Raw genomic sequence first — 15,890 nt, forward strand, 5'->3', positions numbered from 1 at the left:
GGTAAAACATCTACCCACTTGAATATGTGGGGCCAAATTTACAAATCCTCTTTATGACTTACACATGTGTAACTATGTATATTTACAAAGCTTAAACACCTGCGTTTAAGAAAAACAGGCTTCGTAAATTTGGTGCATATTTTTAAATCCAATCATTGGTCTCAGAATATTCAATTAACAAAAAATGTTTCATTCAATCAATACTCATAGTGCTTCTCATTTTGTAATCGGGGCCCAATTTCACAAAACATTGTAAGCCAAGTTTTGCAGGTAAACATAAATCTTCGACTAAACCACAGTTCTTATTATTATTAAAAGTACAATAAGTATAGCTTGAAATACACACACATTTCATTTTATTTTAACCTTAAAATGCTCCCATCTTTCGTAATGATGTAATTTTCTCCATGAAATTGATGCCAAACACGTGTAAACGAACCACTGGTATAACTGCTAGTCGCAGACGTAAACTTACAATGTTTTGTGAAATTGGCTCCAGCTTTTGTTTTCTTCATTCAAATAACAAATGGAGGGCCCAGCAGAGACCTTTTCAATGAATTACACGGAATAACTGCTACTGGTACAAATTAGTGATGTTCATTATGTCAAGTATAATTGATTTGAGGTAAAACAAACTTTTACAATCTGCAAAAGACTTTGATGAATGTTGTACAAGATAACATTTAGGGATATAGAGCTTTGTTTTTGACAGATGTCAAGCAGCCGTAAATAAAGAATGTCGATACTATGTTGTCATCATTTGGATGGTGACTTTTTGACTCTTGGCTTCCGAAGGGGTCACTGAATCAACCTTCCTCCGACTTCTGCTGGAAGCAGGAGATTGGGAATTTGTATGGTGGGTGAGAATACATACCATGGCCTTTATTACATCAGTTATGGAGGAATAGAAGCATATGAAATAGCTACTGTCATCTCGAGAAACAGAAGTTGAAATGTTAGTGCACAATCAGTTTTAGTCAGTGGTAATCTGTAATGATTCCTTAGTGGCATGACTCCCTATTTGTGAACAACAAATGACATTGAGACCAGAGTCAAGTTAGGTTCAATTTGTAGGGCAAAGTCACTTCTCTCTCTTAATTTTAAGGAGAAATTTTCAACAAGAGAGAGACGTGATTTTTCTTTTAAAAAGAAAATATAAGTAAATTAAATTAAAATATTATATATTTATTCTATGCTTAGGAAATAAACAACTGGGCTACTAAAAGTTATACATCAACTTTCCTGTTGCTTTTAGCACCAGATACTGGTGTGGCCCATGTTTGACCCTGTGACATATCCCTTCAAAAAAACATAAATGACACTTTATATCTATAAAAGTTGTTTAAGTTTTTTTTACCTTTTATCTGTGACTGTATACAAAGCAGTGGCCTCTGCTATTTCTACAAGGCAGCATCAATTTCACCACAAAAGCAATTATAGGGTGATGTCATGCTAATTAATCAAAGTGAAAATTTTGATTACTTATCCTGATGCCAGTAAAGACATATGCCTTTACCCAGACTATTGAAGTTAAAAGTGTGCTTTCTCAAAAAGTGTTATAAGACTGAGTAATTACAAAATTTTTATTTAATTTTGAAATAAAATTAAAAAAATTCATACATTAGATACTTTAGTTTCTTTCAAATAGAGACATTTTTTTAATCCATATATTCTAAATCAGTCCATCTTCAGCTACAGGGGCGGGACGTGGTAAAGCGCTGGCTTGATGCATGGTTGGTCTGGAATCGATCCCTGTCGGTGAACTTGTTGGGCTATTTCTCGTTCCAGCCAGTACTCCACAACTGGTATATCAAAAGCTGTGGTATGTGCTATCATGCCTTTGGGATGGTGCTTCTAATGGGAAAACATATAGCTGATGTGTATTTAGTTGTCACAGGGGTATTAGAGTGCCCCATTTTATGTTTTGTTTAGATTTTTTTTTTTTTTTTTTTTACAACAATCCATTATTTTAATAAAGTTAAATATTATCATAAATATTGTCATAAATATTACAAGTACATTTCAAAAACAAAACCTTTCAAAGTGTCCTGTTGATGTACATGCCGTGTTGCACAGAGTAATAATGCAGCTAAGTAATCCTAATGAAGTGTGTACCTCGGACCGCTCTCAAACCTTTTACCTGATTACCCTCGTTATTGATTCTAGTGCCACCGGCTCCATGCCTTTTATTACGTCTAGCACTGGTGTGGAGATTCCCAAATGGTGCCGTCGGCTTACATATGGTAATTAATGTGCAGCTCATCCAGGTCTGGGAAGTAATTTAACAAATGTTTAGTCCATCCAGTATATTAGTGATTGGTTGTGTCAATATATTAATGGTGACCCACATTTAAGTCCAAACAAAATTGTGTGTTTCCGGCAACATTGAAAAAAAATAGATTGGGTTGGTCAGCTTTAAAAAAAAAAAATAATAATAATTTAATGTTAGTTTTGCTCTCTTCATCTTCATTTAATTTTTAATAAAAAATTATAATAAATTTATATAAAAATAATAATACATTACTGAACTTATTTTTATGGTAATGTCTGTGTCTATGTGGTCATATTCCTGGAAATTTGTTAATTTGAAACATGTAGGTACATAATATATGTATTTTATTACCTGCATGATTTACAATAAAAGATAGCACGGTTATCCTGTTAATGCATGCTATGTTTATGGCATGTGTTATGACACACAAGTGATATCATTAGTCTCTACACAGACTACAAGCTTGCAGCAGCTTTGGTTTGTGAAATAGACATAAATTAATACAATTTAAATAAGTGCTATTTACTATGTTTGTGACATTATGATTTTACTTTTTAAAAACATTTGTGACATAGTTAAATTATATTAACATCAATTAATGTACCAAATTTTGTGAAGTTTTAATTAATATAAATTACAGTATGAGTATAAGGAATACAATAGAGGGAGATACTCATATGTACTATTGACAGTGGATTCATGCACAGAATATGAATTGATTTCCCTGAATATCTTAGTGTAAGTCATTAAATATCACTGTTACAAGATGTTGCAATTGACACAAAGGTGTTTTATAATGTATGTCATTTCATGTATATAGTATGCAGTGGAAAGACATTTATATGGCCTGCAGCCCATTTTCCAATCCATTTCATTTATTAATGGAATAAATTTAACAAATTTAAGATTGCTTTTTAATTTTATGTAATTTATGGTGAATTTCCTGTATTTACAGGTTCGTCAGCCGACCGTGCTGAACTGGAGGTGGGGGATGAGATTATTGAGGTGAACAACTGTTTGGTGGAGAACTGCAGTCACGCCGAGGTTATTTCACTAATCCACCAGGTAAAAACCCACAAATGATGAGGGCAATTCCACGGTAACTGACGCAACATTCAGAGATTTTTTAACATCTTGATTATTATTATTTTTTTAAAGTATTCAATAAAATTCTTCAGAGTGTTTTTGATTGAAACAAATATGTTGTAACAAAGTCATGTCAAAAAAAAAATTCATTGCATACAATCCCAGCACAACTACAATCACAAATGAAGTGTGGGTAACTGATGCAGCAAAAAAAGTAACTTGTATTTGAATTGTCTTTGAACTTGCCAAAATTCTCTGAATCTGAAGCACCAAGTTTTCAGGTATATATAAAAATATGTAGTGCACAGGTAATCTATGATCACTAGAATGAGAACTAAGTTTTCTACAAGGAATTTTTTATAAACTTTTTTTATTAATGGGTAACTGATGTAACACTAAAAGTAACTAATGTAACATTTTCTAATCATAAAAACTAATAAGAACATATTTTAAAAATAAAACATTTGTCTTGGCAACTGGTTCATCTAAATTGTAAGACATACATAAATCTTAAAAGTGAATTAAATAAACTAACAATAGGAGCATGTTCAGGGTGGTGGGTTGGGGGTCAACCCCCCATTTCCCAACCCCCCATTTCCCAACCCTATCCCTGCTCAAAGCAAATTATTATTATTTTAATATGCATATACATGCATTTGTCATGATGAATTTTACTTGTAGAATGCAAAAAATTGCATGTTAGGACATCAGGTTCTCACAATCTCTCTTCCCCCTCCCCCCCCCCCCTAACTTGGGCAGTTGTACCATCGATGCCAGCCAGTCTAAACCCCCACTTTCTTCAAAAGTTTCTGCACACATGCCTCAACAATGAGACAACAGCTTACGTTTACATGTACATCTTGATTGGAAGTGCAATGAGTTGGGTTTTTTTTTGCAATTTCCAAGTATATATACTGCATTCACTTTCTTATGCCATTACCAAATGACTGAACCGAACGAAATGTTTTTTAAGAAATCGATGGGAATAAGGCAGATATTGTAAATAACCCATATTCTTTCTTTAAAATGTGGGTTTTTTTATTCTCAGCATGCTGTCCAGTCTCATTTTTGTTCTTGTTTGATTTCACTTTATCTTTCTCCATTTTTCACTATTCTCTCTTCTTTTCCCTCTCCAACCTCTTTCTGTCTTCATTCAAATGTGCTCGATTCTCGTTCATTGTCTAGGTTGCTGTCTTGGTAGGTATTCTACTAAAAACATCAGGATATTTTCAGGAGTAGTAACCAATTTATCAAATGAAAGGACATTTGCTATTTAGAACTATTACAGGGGCAATATCAGTTGCATAATACATTTATAAAAATTATTATTATTTTATTTATCTTTTGAAATGTAAAGATTATTCTTGAATTAATTTACATGCCTATAGAATATTACAACCAAATAACTTCATTTACAGGTAAAAAAATAATTACATCATTACAAAATTCATTTCAGGTGACCAACAGTTAATTGCGTGAAATCACATTTTGAATTTGATTTGCAATTCCACAATGACAAAGGATTGGCTGTTTTGTTGAATAACTGATGCAAACTGTTTATGTATTTTACAATTTTAGCCAAGAACTCATGGGAAACCACTGTGGCAGTATGGTGTAATGTTGATTTATTTTTCTGAGTTAATTATGAAAGATTATGTATCATCTAATACGTAGTTATTTATCAAAATAAATGTAAAAATAGCAAAATAAGTGACTTGCCACTACATGTATAAAACTGCAATTCTAAATTTGTGTTACCGGTAATTATTATTGAACATTATAGATACTGTTTACAATAAATGATGCTGTACATATATTAATCTAAAATAATGAAACAATGTCTACCTCTGACATCACAAGCAATACAATATATCTAATGAAACAAATTCTATGTGCATCTGACGTCAATAGCTATACAATATATATCTTGATGTATAAGGGTGTATGCATTGATGCTTGTGAAACTGTCATCTACATACATGTATAAATTTAAAAACAGTGTCATGATTATTTTATTTTAGTGAGACATCTTTAGATTAACTTCTAAGGAGTGACAGTATTTGCAGCTCTTGAAAACAATGTTTTACTATAGTTTTACAAAGATGTGATAATAAAGAAATTATAAAACTAACAAGTGCAAAGGTCAAGAAAATTCTGAAACTTATTGTTAAATTTTTTTATAGCACTCCTCTAGTTTGGGAATTAACACATTTCACAATCTTACATATGCTTCCAAGAAATATAACAATGGAAAATAATGCATGTGTTAATGTGTTGTGTCAGTTACTGACTAGGGGAGTTACATCAGTTACCAATAAATTTTAATTCTTGGTGTGCCCACTTAGATTATTATGTTGTCATGTTGTAAAACCATGGCACAACTAAGAGAATATAAAAAAATATAATATATGGTAGCACTGTAGGAGGACAGTATTAAAATTAAGCTTCAAAAGGTAACTGATGCAACGAGGTCATGCTATAAGTTCAAGTTTTTATTCATAAAAATCTATTACAAATTTATTAAATTGTGTTGTTTGGGAATTACCATTAAGATGTTACAAACAAAATGCAATACTTACCTTTATCATATTCATCCAATTTTAATGACATTTTTGAAAAAAGATTTCATTGCAATTTGCGTTCTATTCTTAGGAGGAAATAGCACAAATGAAAGATGGCCGCCAGGTCACATGACACAGTTTTGAATTAAAACCTGAGTATTATATCGTTTATTGATTATTAACAAATAATTCTATATGAAAAATAAAGGCATAACAGGGGAAAAAATTTTCACTCCAGAGGTATTATTTTTCGTGGAATTGCTCGTGGAATTGCCCATGAATAATAATACCTTACACATCCATGTGTGAGAGCAACTGTTTTAGATATTTTCCTCTCCAACATTATTTGGTTGTTCTAGCACTAGGTAAATGTGAATAATAATGAAAATTAGATATAAATTTTCTAATTATCTTATTCAACATACGTTGGAGATCACTTTTGAGACTAGTGATTGGTTGTTCCACAGTGATGACCCAGTCACCACAGCCATACCATCCAATAAAATAGCACTGCCAGAATTGATTGCTTCGTGATGTATAAGGTAATCTGAAACTGATTGCTCTGTGATGCAGATTAACTGCAAGCATGAAGTTTAGTTTGAAAAAGTGTTTCAATTTATTTTAAACCTGGTTTTCGAGGATATGTAAGCAAAATAAAATACTATGTTTGTGTCCATTGAATACCATTTATCTTTCAACTTAGAGTTTGAAAACATATGTGTTTGATATGAGTTTCTTAAAACAACTCGTAAGGTAAATGGAATCTGATGGCCACTCATGTATAAAAAGTAAGGATACTAAAAATGTATGGATTATGTAAAGAAATTGCAATTATATGATATATTTTTTAATGGAGTAATGTTTATAAAAATTGAGTTTTAAAGCATGCAGCAATTTCAGTCTGTGCCTGGAAAGGCAAGTAATCGCTTGTGATCCCCTCCACACTTGTCTTGAAAGTTTTAGACAAGTGGCAAATTGATCACCTTACATGTAAATTCTTAATGTAAATTTTATGTGAAATTTCTAGTGCTTGCTCGTCTACCACCATTTCATTTCAGGAGACTGATCTAAAAATCATCTTGATGTTGCTCATGGGAAGACTGCGTTTATGTTATTGTACATGATGTAATAATTAAAACTTAAATTCTTAGTCATTAAATTAAATAAAGGGGAAAACCCCAAAGATTTGATTAATATACAATAATGAAACATTAGCCCATCTATTTTTAAAAATATATATACTTATCTATAAATACTAATAATACTGATATAATCATTTAATAAATTTAAAAATAATAATAATAAAAAATATATATATATTTTTTAAATATTAATGTGTGGCTAAAAATATTTGTTATATGCAAAATGCTCATAATTAAATATTTATAACCTATTTAGAAATGCATATCATTTAATAATATATGGAAAAACAATAGTGTCATATTTATACTAGTATCAAGTATTAAAACTATTGTTCACAAATGCAAATATACATGTATACGCTAAATTTTCATTAAACTTTTTTTTTTTAATTGTAATTTTAATATTTATTTTATAGTAATTAAAACAGTCAATTATGTGCATTTAAATTTACAAATTGCTAGGACATAAATAGAACAGAACAGTTGAATAAACAAGTTATCTATCCAAAGGGCCATCTTTGTTTATGTTCATAACTTGATATAGTTATCTGAATGAAGCTGGCCAGAAAGCTTGCTCATATTAACTGTTTATCACATGGGCTTGTGTTTACTTTTGTGCAGGGCATAAGGGACCCATTTAATTGACCCACTTGGTGGCGGCCATATTGAATTACTGGCATATTTGATTGGTGATTACTGTTGAATACAGTGTTACTGGTGAGCAGGAAGAAAATGCCACCGAGACCTGACTGAAAGCCCAGATTGTTGAAGCAACTACCGAGGATTTACTGGTGGCAGAAGTATACACTGTACCCTGCACCACCACCGTGGGATGTATTGTGACCTGGTCTACAGGTAAAAGGTTATATTTCACACCTTTAGGCTGCTTGTACCTTTCTCCCAGGTGAGAGAGAGAGAGAGAGTGAGTGTGTACGAAGGTGTGTCCCGTACTGCTGACAGTCACTGTTGTACCCTGACCCAGCTCAAGTGTGTGTTTGTGTCTTCTGATTTCAGTGCATCCATTCTAAGGCTATACAGTTGAGAGTGAAGCGGCCCAGTGTCCGACATAGCAGTAAGTACGAACACAGCTAACCTTTACCTGTATAAACCATGCCAGTTGACATTGATCTGTTGCCAGCCCAACAGCCATGGGACTCTGCTGGCTTTGTTGACAGTCAGTCTCAGTCTTAACCCAAGCCATTTTATATTACAAATTGTTGCTCACGTCTTTTTGGTTACAACTTACACCTCAGTAACTAACTACTGTACAATATATTATTAGATACACCTACACATAATACACATCTTTTCTTTGAATTACATTTTTAGGTAAATAGTTAAGACTGTTAACAAAGCCAGTTCTTTATACTAAGATGGAGACCTATTTTCCAGTTTTGGTTCGACTTGACATTTTGTTTTAGTTTAAGTACAAGCGAGATGTGGTTAAAATTAAATTTGTCAATTACCAACTGAAACAAAGTAATTTACACATACACACACACACACACACACACACACACACACACACACACACACACACACACACACACACACACACACACACACACACACACACACACACACACACATACATACACACACACATATACATATAATATAAAAGCCACATTTTATTACTATGTCGTTTCTGTTATGGAGAGGTAGTGTAGACTGCTGGACTGTGTACCCAGGACCTTGTACCTTAATTGGATATAAGCACTTCAAATACTTGTAAGTAAATAAGTAACTATGTGGTTCAACAGGGGACAAGATCCTAAGTTTGTGTTTTGTTTTTGTTAACCTAGGTAATTAAATATAACTGCATTGTCACTTCGACCCAGAGTGTCCAAATATCAGTTCAGAATATTTTGGGAATATGAAAAAAGTTCTGGAAATCCTGAAGTTTTTATTGTTTAACTTTTAGAATACAATGGTAGGTAATGGATTAAAAGTTGTTTAATTGCCAAGCAATGAGAACTATGGTTCACAAGAAATATTATGCCCTGGTATAATGTATAGTTTATATCACTGTATTAAGTCTCAATAGACATGTACACTGACATAGTTTTATGAATATTGATAACACATGATTTATTATACAACTGTATGAACCTGACAAGAGACAAACATGTATGTAGACCCAAACCTCTTGTAAATTCTTTTGCTTGGTTAGATTAAATAAATAATAAATTAAGATACAACAAATTAAAAACAAAATCTCAAATTTTATAGCATAAACTGTTTAGCATTTCAGTCAGTGCATTTGTTATAGATACATCATATACATTATGTATATTGGTTGTTTGTAAATAGATACACTATACTATCAGCCTTTGATAATCTAGATTAAACATTTAAACTGAATTTAATCAATAAGTTATTTATATTACTTATTAGTCTACCAAGAATCAGAGAACTACATAGGGGAAATAAGTCTGTATTGTATAGCCATGGGTAATAAGTCTGTTTTGTATAGGAGAAATAAGTCTGTATTGTTACTTTGTATTAAGTTTTACTCAATTATGAAATATAAAGTTCTTGAGTAGTTTGTTCAAGTGAGCGTTGCTTGATAACTTAATCGGAAAATTATTAATATTACTGTATAGTGTCTTATAATATACTGGTACATACTCATTCACATAGGATTGAGAAGGAAATAATTCTATACAGTTATTGCAAAGAATTAAAAATGCTCGACTCTCTTTGTTAAAAAACCTGTTCTGTTTACTGACACCACCTCAGGTGAGAGCCCTACCGACTGAGCTAGATCCCGCCCCTGGTTCTCTTTGTAGACTAGTACATAATTGTTTTAATTACCCCAATAAATGCAATTAAGGTTTTTAATCGCACTTAAGACCAACAAATTGAACATATCCGTTGAAGTCATATTTCTTAGGGGTGGATCCAGTGGGGTGCTCATTACCAGTTTGTCTTCAATGGGTTTAGGTAGGGTGGAAAGAAGGTGTGAATATAGATATTGTTAATCATCTTCAAGTATGGGTAATATACACATCTTGTTGTCTATTTCATACCTAGATAGCATATATTGCTATAGTGTATAATAAAACACTATGCTGTTAACTGTGTATTTATTTCGTAGATTGCAATACTACTGTAGTGTATAACAAACTGTATAATTCATATTTGTATTGTAAATCATACTAACTATGTGTATTTCATATGAGATGAGTGTATTTTATATTTAGATTGCATATTGGTGTAGTGTATTACAGTGTATATTTCATATGTAGATGGTATCAATAAACATGGTTTGCTATGTGTGTATTTTATATCTGGCTTGCATGCTGCCTCCCATGCAGCCAGTGTTACAGTTGGCTGCTGGTCAGGTCTGTTAGATGTTACATAACACCAGTGTGTGCAGCCTGTTGAAGCAAATCAACATGCAGTATTTCATGCTGCTGTGAGGGAAGACAGTTAAAAGTGCCACTTACTATTAAGATGATTATATGCATGGATGAACAACCTGGGTGGGTATCAAGCAGTCTTTATGTACAATCACAGGATGGAAATTTACTTTGTATTCATTATATTCATACAGCCCTTCCAGGGGTAGGAAACATTAATTTTCATCCTGTTTTATGGTGTCTGTTCTACGGCTTGTGCAACTTCATATACAGTCAGACCTCATTACAACGACCGTCGTTTACTATGATATTTACACCATCCGACCACAAATTGTCGGGAACAAATGTACATCAGTGTTATTCTGTTCATTACACTGGAATTCATACCTTCCGACACCGACAGAGCAAATTGGGAACAAACGTGCATCTGATGTCTCAAAACACTTTACAATGACATTACATAATCACAGATACCGTAGCACGTTGTCAGTACACACAAAGCCACTTGATCTTGTAGTGAGCCGACTGTGTCGTTTGCTGTCCATGCTACCGATGTCTGCTAAATCTGTCTGTAGACATGTATTGCTTTTGCAAATAAGCCTTTAGTCAATCAATTAAAGGATTAACTTCGAACGATCAAATCCTCTAGTTTCATGATATTTTGTAAACAAAACAGGTACCAGTTGTAGATGTCTTTAACCAAGCAATGATTAGACTGACGGTGAATGCGCCTTGTTTAATATATTTAATGTTTTTAAAAAACCCACATATTTAATATATGGATGTATATTTGTTGTTTTTAATAATAATTGCAATGCATTAATTATTTAAATGCTATTCAGTATTTTATTGATTGGTCGTCGTAACGAGGTCTGACTATTTGATTCAGTAATGAATGTATGAATGTTGATACGAACATGGTCGTTGTAACCAGGTCTGACTATTTGGTTCAGTAATGAATGTATGAATGTTGATACGAACATGGTCGTTGTAACGAGGTCTGACTATTTGGTTCAGTAATGAATGTATGAATGTTGATACGAACATGGTCGTTGTAACGAGGTCTGACTATTTGGTTCAGTAATGAATGTATGAATGTTGATACGAACATGGTCGTTGTAACGAGGTCTGACTATTTGGTTCAGTAATGAATGTATGAATGTTGATACGAACATGGTCGTTGTAACGAGGTCTGACTATTTGGTTCAGTAATGAATGTATGAATGTTGATACGAACATGGTCGTTGTAACAAGGTCTGACTATTTGGTTCAGTAATGAATGTATGAATGTTGATGAGAATTGGTTCTTGATTATTGTAGATAATCAGGAAAGGAAAACATTATTTGTTTTATGACAACTCAGCACAGTTTTGAACTGAGATTATTTGGTGTTTAGTGTGTATAGCTGTAGTGAAACCCCTTTAAACTGGACACCCATAGCACCAAGTAAAAAGTCCAGTTTTAAGAGCTAAGCAATTTAGAGAGGTACAATAAACACATCCTGTTTGAGGGATTTCACTGTATTTTTTACTCTTGGTTGAGAAAGACAGGAAACTCACTTCCACCTTACAGGCTACTCATTTGTTAGGACTTTTTTTTTATAGAGGACAGTACATGTATATTATAACCTTTGATGTGCCAATCATGGGGAACTTGATGGGATTGGGGGAGTCGTGAAAAACATGAGCTCTATACATAATGGGATGAACAAAATTGCAATGTTTTCTACACAACTTTTGTGTGTGTTACGAGACATATTGTACAAGTCACACAGAATGAGGTAGGTCTTGAAAACAAACTACTATTTTTTACATTCACATAATTGAAAATTGTTTTACAATATCATGCCATCTGTTAAAGATATAAATTATTGTTTAATGATATCCAAATGGTATCATCATTTAAAATACATTTGCAGTGGCAGGCATTTGAATCTAAAAAAACAGAAAAGCAAATGTATGAGACTTTTATGTAATATAGAAAATAAATTGACATCAATTTTTCATTTGACAAATGCACTTAGCAGGCATTTGCATCTGGAAAACATAAAAGCATGTTGATGGGACCATTATGTACTGTAATTTAGAAAATAAATTGACATCAATTATTGATTTGACAAATACTTAGAATGCATTTGCAGCTGGAAAACAGAAAAACAGATTTATGGGACTTTTACGTAATTTAGAAGATATATTAAACCGATTGATTTTGTACAGAGAGCCAGATCATGGGTAACAGAATTCTGTTGATTGATTTACTCTCCTGCCATCTACACAATCTCCAGGCAATGACGCCACACTGTGGTGATGCATACTGACCATTGTCACTGTTTTCTGCACAACATTTGTGTGTTAGGAGACGTATTGTACCAGTCACACAGACTGAGGTAGGTCTTGAAAACAAAACCTGTCATTTACTTTCAGTTTCTTAGCCTGGGGAAATTTATGTCATTTGTTTAGAACCAAAACTGTCTTGTTGACAAAGGTAGTTGATTCATGTTTTGAACAAAAATTAAGGTAGATAGTCAAAATGTTTTATGATGTGAGGTTGTGAATATAGGGCCAGTAGATTTTGGTATTTTTTTGCTAGTATGACATTAATATGGCAAGAGTTTTGATATAGATGACATCCACCCATTGTTTTAAGTAAAATATGATCTAAGTGATAAACAAAAAATTCTTGTAAATGCTGGGTTTAAAAATAATTTTTTTATGAAAACTGCCAAAATGTGCATTCATTTAGGATTCTTTGCATATTGGTTCATAATAATACTGTTCATTTTGTTTTCTCTAAATTGTTTAAATCATTAATTTTATAAAGATTCCACAATGTCGACCGTACAAATTACAGTGGAATAAGCTGTATTTTTTAATATGATACTGAAAGAAAAATAACAAAAATATCTACTGGCCCTTATCTAATTTTGTTTATTATGTTATATAGCATACTATTGAATGGTTTAACAGTGTGGATGAAGATGTGTTGGTTCTAAATAAAAGAAACGAGTGTTTATAGATCTGAATACTGGTATGTGAAGTAATGAATTAATATTTAATGACAACAGAATCCAAATTCGTAAGTAAGACAAAGCTATATTCACAATGACATGTACAGCATCAGTGTTCTATGTTTTACTTTAATACTTTGGTTAATGAGTGGACATATTGATCATCGATTCATTCATAATATATTTACCTTTGTTTAACACCCAGTATAACTAATATATGTTTAGTTCTGTGGTGTCATTAAAATTCATTCATCCAACCAACCAACCAACCAACCAACCAACCAACCAAACAAACAAACAAAGGAAATTAGGAGTGTAATAGTAATTTGTGACACTAGGCGTATAGAAATTAGAATAAAAGAAGAAACTCGCCTTGTGTTGCTAAATTCTCATTGCTAATTAGTGGCGTCGTGGCAGGCCATCGGTCTACAGGCTGGTAGGTACTGGGTTCGGATCCCAGTCGAGGCATGGGATTTTTAATCCAGATACCGACTCCAAACCCTGAGTGAGTGCCGCAAGGCTCAATGGGTAGGTGTAAACCACTTGCACCGACCAGTGATCCATAACTGGTTCAACAAAGGCCATGGTTTGTGCTATCCTGCCTGTGGGAAGCGCAAATAAAAGATCCTTGCTGCTAATCGGAAGAGTAGCCCATGTAGTGGCGACAGTGGGTTTCCTCTCAAAATCTGTGTGGTCCTTAACCATATGTCTGACGCCATATAACCATAAATAAAATGTGTTGAGTGCGTCATTAAATAAAACACTTCTTTCATTGCTAATTATAATTAGCAGAAATGGATTTGTTATGTGCATATACCACAGTCCTTGGTGCAACAGTCTTTAAGCAGTTTGTTTAAATGAGGCCAGTGCAAATTACAGCTGCACAATGATCAAATAGAAACAAGCTATTATGACATTAAGATGTCTGATAATTGTCAGCAGAAGTTTGTTATCCATAGACTGGCTTTTAAATAGTAATTATACTTGTATTTAAGCCATATCTGTTTTAAAGTATTCCTTTTAGTTGACTTGATAATCCACTAGGGTTGTTGTTATTTTCATCCAAGGCTATTCATTTATTTTTAACAAACATTGATAAACAAGCTTAATTGTCACCTTCGTTAAGTTTGATTCTTATTAACCCTATAATAAAGTTCTGATGTCCTATAATAAAGTCCTGTCATGCACAATATTCCTGCTCGTGTGCACACATTGTAAACAAGCACAGTTATATTTATTGATTGAGTTCAACATAATGTTACCAATGTAACATGCTTGGTGTGTGGATGCATCATTTGCACAGCTTTGCAGATTAAATATTTGCCTGGCAAATGGCAGAATGAAGGTATGCACCTTACTGAATTGCATTATGTACATGTTAACTCTGAAGATATTGTTCATTTTGAATGTAAAGTATATTTTTTTAGAGATTACAATTTCTGACATTTCTTTTAGTTTAATGAAAAAAGAAGTTTGTTTTATGTTTAATGACACCACTAGAGCACATTGATTTATTAATCATCGGCTATTGGATGCCAAATATATGGTCATTTTGACAGTTTTAGAGAAGAAACCCACTACATTTTTTCCATTAGTAAACCAGGGATCTTTTATATGCACTATCCCTCAGACAGGATAGCACATACCAAGGCCTTTGATATACATTTACCAGTCGTGGTGCACTGGCTGGAACGAGAAATAACCCAATGGGCCCGCCAATGGGTATCGATCCAAATCCGACCAGTCATCAGGTGTGGGCTTTACCACTATTATGCATCTGCTATATCCTCATTATCCATGGTTTAAGTAAAATTTATTTTATGGGCAGTGGGTATATTTAGACTCCCCGATGAGATTACTACTGGATCAGTCCTTAGTTTACCTCATCAGAGAAGCCACAAATCTTAAGAGTGTGATAATCATGTCCCCAAGTCCTACTGGAATGTGTGGACTTGCACCTTTAATTAGCTCTACAATACATCATCCCCTTAGAACCGTGTATTGGGACAAAGAACCTTGTATTGGGACAAAGAACGTGGGTTTTTTTTCACCACCATTACTTAGTCATCTCTCTGTGCGTGGGCTCATGTACTCTTTGAGACACTCCTGGGTCAGTTTTAATATTCAGGATAATGTTTATGATGACAATCTTTGCCAGGAAAACTCACCTCGATGTACTTTGAATTAAGACGGGTCATTTTAGTGGAAAATGGTGATTATATAGTGCTTATTTCATGTTTCTTGGCAATACAATTTATATTATGTTATAAATTAATCAACGTTTGAAACATGCCTACATTCACTGAAGATGTAAACATGTTTATTTTGAATGGGGTGGGGGAAAGTCTAGTACAGTGAAACCTGTCTAAACCGGATCCTGAAATACCAGTGCCGGATTTATAAGGGGTCAATTGCCCCCGCCCCCCCCCCCCTCCTGCCAGAGGGGCCCCCACACTA

General features: G+C 33.3%; 1 protein-coding gene across 3 annotated transcripts in view; it reads left to right on the plus strand.

Moving 5' to 3' along the window:
* The first annotated feature begins 3,243 nt into the window (after positions 1 to 3,243).
* The window catches only part of LOC121371653 (MAGUK p55 subfamily member 5-like), a 69,973-nt gene continuing 57,326 nt past the window's right edge, over positions 3,244 to 15,890 (plus strand). The window contains exons 1-2 of one of the 3 annotated variants that reach the window (XM_041497698.1): positions 3,244 to 3,337; positions 8,076 to 8,133. The gene's annotated coding sequence lies outside the window, so the exon portion shown is untranslated. Of the gene's footprint in view, positions 3,338 to 7,724; positions 7,917 to 8,075; positions 8,134 to 15,890 lie in introns of those variants that run through there. The other 2 variants (XM_041497697.1, XM_041497699.1) reach the window with 2 other exon arrangements.

Source organism: Gigantopelta aegis, chromosome 4, assembly GCF_016097555.1.
Source record: "Gigantopelta aegis isolate Gae_Host chromosome 4, Gae_host_genome, whole genome shotgun sequence".
Taxonomy (NCBI): domain Eukaryota; kingdom Metazoa; phylum Mollusca; class Gastropoda; order Neomphalida; family Peltospiridae; genus Gigantopelta; species Gigantopelta aegis.